This window comes from Gossypium arboreum, chromosome 3 (genome assembly GCF_025698485.1).
Source record: "Gossypium arboreum isolate Shixiya-1 chromosome 3, ASM2569848v2, whole genome shotgun sequence".
NCBI lineage: Eukaryota > Viridiplantae > Streptophyta > Magnoliopsida > Malvales > Malvaceae > Gossypium > Gossypium arboreum.
Genome location: NC_069072.1, coordinates 64,670,016 through 64,678,707, shown reverse-complemented (window position 1 = coordinate 64,678,707; position 8,692 = coordinate 64,670,016). Strand labels below are relative to the sequence as shown.

The 8,692-nt window shown below is 35.3% G+C and overlaps 1 non-coding gene across 1 annotated transcript; it reads right to left on the bottom strand.

Moving 5' to 3' along the window:
• Window positions 1–4,437: 4,437 nt before the first annotated feature.
• On the bottom strand, window positions 4,438–4,544 carry LOC128291081 (small nucleolar RNA R71). Its single transcript, XR_008280857.1, has one exon. It is a non-coding gene; the product is annotated as a small nucleolar RNA R71 (small nucleolar RNA).
• Between the last annotated feature and the right edge of the window lie 4,148 nt (window positions 4,545–8,692).

Here is an 8,692-nt window from a genome sequence, read left to right as displayed (position 1 = left end):
ATGTTTATTTGTATATTGACTTACCTCGTACGGATTCGAACGAATGGAGTCGACTACTTGATGACTTTCGACTTCCCTTGATATAATTTCGTTTTCTTTTGTTCTTGATCTATATAAATTCAAATTTAACTCTTCTATTCAAAAAATCATTCAAATCAATCCATAAACACACATTTAGGGAATTTTACAAATTAGCCCTCACATTTTCGCATTTTAACACTTTAGTCCCTAATAAAAAAAATCACAAAATATACAAAATTTCCATATACCCATGCTTAGCTGAATTTTCATAGTGTTCATATAAGCCTACATATTTCATTTATTTCACATTTTAGTCCCTTAATTTCTCATTTTTACAATTTACCCCAAATTACTCAAATTCATCAAAAATTCAAAGACAAAACATGTTAACCCAACATCAAGCTTCCATATACTATCATCAAACTTCATAAAACTTATAGTTTCATCAATGGCTCAACTCAAAATCATCAACAATTTTAGAAATTGAGACATGGGCTTGATAGAACACAAAGCAGCAATCACAAAAACGTAAAAATTATTAAAAACCGAACAAAATACATACCTAAATCAAAGTGAACAATAGCCAAACCCTAGCTTGTATTCTTCTTTATTTTTCTTTGTGTTTTTTAGCAAGATGATGAACAAATGGCTAATTTCATGCATTTTGTTTTATTAATCACATATTAATTCATCAATTACTATTTTACCCTTAATGAGCATTCATTAAAAATCCACCAACTAAGGACATATTTGTCCATCGATTAAGCTAATGATTTAATAAAAATATATGGACCCCATATTTTAATAAAACATAGCAATTTAGCACTTTAACAAATAGAAGGCCACTTTTACATTTTACGCGATTGGGTCCTTTTATCAAATTAAGCACACAAACGATCAAATTTTCATACGAAATTTTCACACATACTAATTCACATATAATAAGAACAGAAAATAATATTAAAATATTTTTTGACTCAAATTTGTGGTCCCGAAACTACTATCCCGACTAGGGTCTAAACTGGGCTGTTACAGTGTGACTTGGCTGTGTGACCTTATTTTGTTGATGACGTCATAGTCAGAGAGTTACATGGGCTGAGGACATAGGCATGTCCGAAGCCACACGGGCGTGTGTGGCCACACGGCCTACCCACACGGGCATGTGACTCTCCAAAGTATGGAAATTTTCTAAGTGTAGTAGAAGTTCTGAGAGTTTTCGGTTCAGTCCCGAACCACCCCCAATGTATGTTTTGGGCCTCGTAGGCCTTTGTAAGGGACAATTTGCATGTGATTAAAATTTTTTAAATTTGGATGAAATTTTATGGCTCAACATTGTATGATAGTTTATTTTTAAGCCCGGTAATGCCTCGAACCCTATCCTGGCGTCTGATACGGGTAAGGGCTGTTACAAGATAAGTACTTAAGTGGTAATTAAACCAATACATAAAGAATAGTGGACACCAAGTGGATTGTTTTACTTATTTATGTACTAAAATGTGAATAAAATAATAATTAAAAAAAAACATCTCATTAATACTAAAATGTGGTTTTAGTAAAAAGAAAAAAAAAGAATATTAAAAAAAGAGGAGAGTCTTCTTCAACCTGAATGATTTTTTTCGAAAGAGAGGACACTTAAAAAAAAATTCTGCTTGTTTCTCTGGCTACAATTCAATTAGAAAGGGAGAAGAGAATTGTTGCATGCTAAATTTTGAGCTCGTTTAGGAGCTGATTTTCCTCAAGAAACTTGCAAAAAGGGGAAGGAGAAGGCAACAACAAGAGGGGAAGAGATCTTACTCAAGGTTATGCTCGACTTCGAGTTTTTGTGAGTCGTCTATACATTTTTATTTCTTGATTACTTTGTTACACTTTCAAGTTGGTATGAATGTATAAATACAAAGAAAATTTTTGTGGAATGCATGGTGTCGAGGGAGCTACTTATGCATGTAGTTTTTTTAAGTAGGCTATTAAATTTCTTCGCCAGAAAAAGGTGGTTCGATTGGTGGTGATCTATGCTATCCAAAGTTTTTTTTATGAATGTTGTTCAATTGAGCATAAATAAATGAGGTCTAAATAATGGAAATTAAGTAGTTTAAATGTCAGTTTATAATGTCTATAAAGGATGTGAATTTATGATGTCTGGAATTTACAATTTAAAGTGTTTAAATGCTGCCATTTACAAAGTCTGTAGGTTGTAATTTAGGACAGTTAAATGATGCCATTCATGATGTTGGGAGGTAAATCTTGAAGGTGTCCAAAGGCCATAACTTTAGTTTTTCTAAATGAGCTTGAAATTTATTTAATACATGACATTATGAGTGTTTGTTGCTGTTGATAAGTCGTAATTTATACATATTTTTATCCCATGCTTAGAATATTTTTGGATGAATTATCATTAGATTTGTGGAATTCGATGTCCTAATCCTTTAATTTCATGTTTTATACTTAGGTGAGTATAGGAGAGGAAAAAGAGCGAGAAATGGGCAAAAAACGGAGAAAATGGGTCAACGTGGGAAATCAACACGGCATGGACTTCCTCAAACGGGTAGTTCACATGCCCGTATCTATTTAACAGATTGCAACATGGCCTAAGCCACACCATATGGCCATGTCTATTTAGCAGACTCTAAACACGACCTAAGCCACCTCACACGGGCGTGTCCCTGTCGAGCCCAACTCTAGTTCTACTCAGAAAAGGCCACTTTTGAGGGTTTTAAAGCATTCTAAAGTCTATATAAGCACCCGAGGAGGCACCTAAGAGAGACACGGAGAAAGAGGCAAGGAATTACTCGAAGAAAGCCGATTGATCCATCTCAGAAGCCGTATTCTCCTTCAAGATTGGAGATCTCCCTTCAATTTCCTTCAGGGGTTTTTGAGTTTTCTTTATGTTTTGTTATTATTAGTCTTCTGAGATGTTTCCTTTTACACTTATGAACAAAGTCCCCTAAATACCTAAGGAGAATGAAACCTAAGACGGATCTTGTTATTATTTTCCGAATTATATGATAAATACTTGATTTTTTTTTAATTATGTGTTCTGAATTCTTGTTTTAATATTCCAGGATATTGATTCAAGTTTTGATGTGCTTATTCAGAGGAGCAAAAGTCCCTGTCTAAGAGTAGATCTAGCATAATTAAGCGGAGTTGATTGCACCCCTAGACATAGGGCAACATAAATCTTCCGGATTAGGGTCAAACCTAATATGGGAATCCATAGATCGAGTTAATGCAACACTAGGGGTTTTAATTAGAAATATATTCCAATTAATCAACCTAGGGTTAGACGTTGTTAGTCTCGAGAGAGATAATAATACAACTTCGGGATTTCTACGGATCGAGTCAAGTGAATAAATCGTCTGGTTCAGAGTCAAGTAACAAGTGAAGTCTAGGAGGATTTTTCCTTGGGTATTGTCCAAATCAATCAGTTTTCCCAAAAGTATTTCCCTAATTTTCTTCCTGTGCATTCTTAGTTTAGTTAATTAGTTTAGATAAAGTAAATCCCCTTATTTTTAGGCTAGATAATAAAAAGAAAGTTAATACTAGAACTTCTAGTTCCTGTGGGTTCGACATTCTGATCTTACTATAAACTATACTACTATTCGATAGGTGCGCTTGCCTTCATTGTGTAATAGTTAGTTTTCAAGTACGATCAATCATAAATATAAAACTTATCATGCATACATCAAGTTTTTGGCGCTATTTTCGGGGAACTAAAATATTAGGAACGCTTAATTTTTATTACTTTAGCCATTTATTTTATTGCAATTTAAATTTTATCTTAGTTTTGTTAATTTTACTAAATTTTCTTTTGTTTCCTTTTGACAGGTTCTTATAGTTTATGACTAGAAGAAACCTATCAGGACCATTACTTTTTGACAATGAGATTGAAAACACAACTTGCAGAAACCGAAGAGAAATAAGGCGAAACCTAAGAAACATAGAGGAAGGATAAGAGGAAGATATCCATAATACAACCGAGGAGATGGCTGAAAATCAGAATAATCAGCTTCCTCCTGTGGTTGCTGTAGATCCAATAAATCAGAATCCTGCTCCTTGTACTATGTATGATTATGCTAAACCTACTTTAATAGGAACCGAATCGAGTATAGTTAGACCTACTATTGATGCAAATAATTTTGAACTGAAACCTAACACAATTCAAATGATACAATAGTTGTTTAGTTTGATGGTTTGCAAGACGAGGATCTAAACACTCATTTGGAGAATTTTCTGGAGTTTTGCGACACTTTTAAAATCAATGGCGTTTCTGATTATGCCATTCGCGTTCAGTTGTTTCCATTTTTGTTGAGGAACAAAGCTAAACAGTGGTTGAACTCATTACCACGAGGGTCAATCACAACTTGGTAACAAATGATCAAAAATTTTTTACTTAAATATTTTCGGCTAGCTAAAACGGCTAAGTTGAGGAATGATAACTCTTCTTTTGTGAAGATGGATCTAGAAACACTCTATGATGTATGGGAGAGATACAAGGATCTATTGAGAAGGTGCCCTCACCATGAGTTACCTCTATGGATACAAGTTCAGACTTTTTACAATGTTTCGATTAGACAGATGATTGATGCAGCTACTGGTGGGATAATTGATAATAAGACACCTGAAGAGATTTATGAATTTATAGAAGAGATGTCACTGAATAATTATTAGTGGCAAGTCATGAGGACAAAGCCGAAGAAAGCAGCCAGCATTTTTGACGTCGATTCGGTCACTATGCTCTCTAATCAGGTAGAACTTTTGAATAGAAAAATTGATGGTTTACTTGGTTCATCATAGGTTCACCCATTAATGCAATGCGAAGCAAGTGGAGGTGGATCGAGTAATTCAGAATACCCATCCTATGGCTACAACATGGAAAACGAGTAATTAAATTATATGAGTAATAATCCTCGTCCTCAAAATAATCTTTATAGTAACACTTACAATGCAGGTTGGAAGAACCACCTAAATTTCTCATGGGGAGGCTAAGGGAATCAGAGACCACCACCCCCTCCAGGCTTCCAACAACATCCTTACCAGCAAGAGAAAAAGCCGAACCTTGAGGAGATGATTACAAAATTTATTTCAGCAGTGGAAACTCGTTTTCAGAACACTGAAACTGCACTTAAAAATCAGTAAGCATCGATCCAAGGGCTCGAGAATCAAAGTGGACAGCTGGGTAAGATGATTTCAGAGAGACCACCAGGAAGTCTACCTAGTAATACCGAACCCAACCCAAAAGAGCATGTGAAAACAGTTACACTTAGGAGTGGAAAAGTGTTAGCTGAATCTGAAAAGAAGCCACCACAAGAAGCTGACAGAACCTAAGGAGAGGAGGTAAAACCCGAAAACAATGACAATCCAATTCCAAAGGAATATAAACCGCCAGTCTCATATCCAACAAAGTTAGAGAAAGACCGCATGGATGCACAATTCGGTAAATTTCTTAAACTTTTTACACAACTGCATATTAACTTACCTTTTGTTGAAGCTATATCGCAGATGCCTACATATGAAATTTTTTTAAAGGACCTTCTAAAAAATAAAAGGAAGTTTGAAGACTTATCTACAGTGGAACTTAACGAGGAATGCTCGGCCATACTCCAAAATAAACTGCCAACCAAACTGAAAGATCCAGGAAGTGTTACTATTCCCTACTTAATTGGTAGTTTGAATATTGATAAGGCACTAGCTAATTTAGGCGCTAGCATTAATTTGATTCCATATAAAGTGTTTAAACAACTTGGTCTTGGGGAACCTAAACCCACTAGGATGAGTATTCAACTAGCCGATAGATATCTGTTAAATACCCTAGGGGTATTATAGAGGACGTACTTGTAAAAGTAGATAAATTTATATTCCCTATTGATTTTGTTGTACTTGACATGGATGAAGATGTTGAAGTGCCTTTAATTTTAGGGCGTCCATTTTTAGCCACTACTAGGGCTGTTATTGATGTGTGTGATGGTAAATTGGTACTTAGAGTAGGTGACGAAGAGATTATTTTTAAAATTTATGATGCCATGAGATTTTCTAGGGAACAGGATGACTCATGTTATTTTATTGACTCTATTGATCATGCTACTCAAGATTCTTTTCAGGAAATCATACATAAGGACACGTTGGAACTGTATCTTGCCCAAGGAGTGGAGGTAGATGATGATTCCAATGAACACTCCCCAAGACAAGCAGAATATGAGGGTATTAAGGTAAACGATGAACTTAAGTAAAGACCCTCTATTGAAGAACCTCCCAAACTGGAACTTAAACAATTGCCAAATCACTTGGAATACACATTCCTTGGAAATAATTCTATACTACCAGTGATTATTGGTTCTAACTTGCAACCCAAGGAGAAAGAGGAATAACTCCAAGTATTAAGAGAGCATAAAAGGGCCATAGCTTGGAAAATTTCTGATATTAAAGGGTTCAACCCTTATTTTTGCACCCACAAAATTTTAATGGAAGATGAATATAGGCCATGCGTGCGATCTCAAAGACGACTGAACCCCAACATGAAGGAAGTTGTTAAAACTGAGGTAATTAAACTCCTAGATGTTGGAATTATTTATCCTAATTCTGACAGTTCTTTGGTAAGTCCAGCGCAGGTTGTTCCTAAGAAAGGAGGCATGACTGTTGTAACCAATGAGAAGAATGAATTAATTCCAACAAGGATAGTCACAGGTTGGAGAGTTTGCATTGACTATAGGAAGCTGAATGATGCCACAAGGAAAGATCACTTCCCCCTGCCATTCATCGACCAAATGTTGGAAAGATTATCGGGGCACATATATTACTGCTTTCTAGACGGACTCTTTGGTTATTTTCAAATCTTAATAGCTCCTGAAGATTAAGAAAATAAAACATTTACATGTCCATACGGTACGTTTGCTTATCGTAGAATGCCTTTTGGATTATATAATGCTCCTGTAACTTTTCAACGCTGCATGATGGTCATTTTTGACAAACTCGTAGAAGACATCATGGAGGTATTTATGGATGATTTCTAAGTATTCGGTAACTCTTTCCATCTTTGCCTTAAATTTAAAATTAGTTTTAATAAGATGTGAGGAAACGAACCTTGTACATAACTGGGAAAAATGTCACTTTATGGTTCAAGAAGGTATTATGTTAGGACATAAAATTTCTAGTAAAGGGATTGAGGTTGATAAATCTAAAATTGAAACCATTGAAAAACTACCTCCCTTTAGTTCAGTTAAGGCTATTAGAAGTTTTTTAGGACATGCTGGGTTTTATAGAAGATTTATTAAAGACTTTTCTAAAATAGCTAAGCCTTTGACTAAATTACTAGAAAAAGATGTGCCCTTTAATTTCAATCAGGAATGTTTAGAAGCATTTGATACTCTAAAGAATAAATTGATTAATGCTCCAATTATAAACGCACCTGATTGGAACTTACCTTTCGAACTAATGAGCGATGCGAGTGATTTTGCAGTAGGTGCAGTTTTGGGACAGCGAAGAGATAAGCATTTTCAACCTATCTATTATGCTAGCAAAAATTTGACTGCCGCTTAAGAAAACTACACCACCACAGAGAAAGAGATGCTAGCTGTGGTTTTTGTATTTGATAAATTTTGGCCATATCTAATATTGTCTAGAGTTGTCATTTTTACTAACCATTCTGCTCTTTGCTACCTTTTAACTAAGACTAATGCAAAACCTCGACTCATTTGATTGATTTTTTTATTGCAGAAATTTGACTTGGAGATTCAGGATAAGAAAGGAGCTAAAAATCTCGTGGCTGATCATCTTTCCAGGCTTGAAAATTCAAGTACCAAAGAGCTAAATGAAGCTGAAATAAATGATTCGTTCCCTAAAGAACAATTTTTTGCTATATCTGATTCTAAGGTACCTTAGTTTGCGGACATTACGAATTTTTTAGCCGCTAACGTTATCCCAAAAAGGTTGACACATCAGCAAAAGAAGCGATTCTTTACTGATGTGAAAAACTACTTTTGGGAAGACTCTTTTCTTTGTCGTATATGTGCAGATCAAGTCATTAGGAGATGCGTTACAAGGTCAGAAGCATTGAAAATCTTGGAGCATTGCCACTCAAGACCGACAGGAGGACATTACAGTGGAAATAAGACCGTACATAAAACACTCGAATCAGGTTTTTATTGGCCCACTCTATTCAAAGACGCCAACAGGTATGTTACTTCTTGTGACAAATGCCAACGGGCAGGTAATATATCCAAATATGATGAAATGCCTCAAACATATATGCTTTCACGTGAAATATTTGACGTTTGGGGTATCGACTTCATGGGTCCATTCCCTAGTTCATTTGGGAATAAATACATCTTAGTAGCTATTGATTATATGTCCAAATGGGTTGAAGCCCAAGCTTTACCTACTAATGATGCTAGAGTAGTAGTACAATTTATTAAAAAACTTTTCTCTCAATTTGGAACACCTAGAGAACTTATCATTGATAGGGGTACTCATTTTTGTAACGCCCAATTTGACAAGACCCTTAAGAAATACGGAGTTCACCACAGAACAACTACCCCTTACCACCCTCAAACTAGTGACCAAGTCGAAGTAGCAAACCAAGAGCTTAAACGTATCTTAGAAAAGACAGTAGAATTAAATATGAAAGATTGAGCAATGAAAGTAGATGATGATTTGTGGGCTTATAGAACTGCTTTCAAGA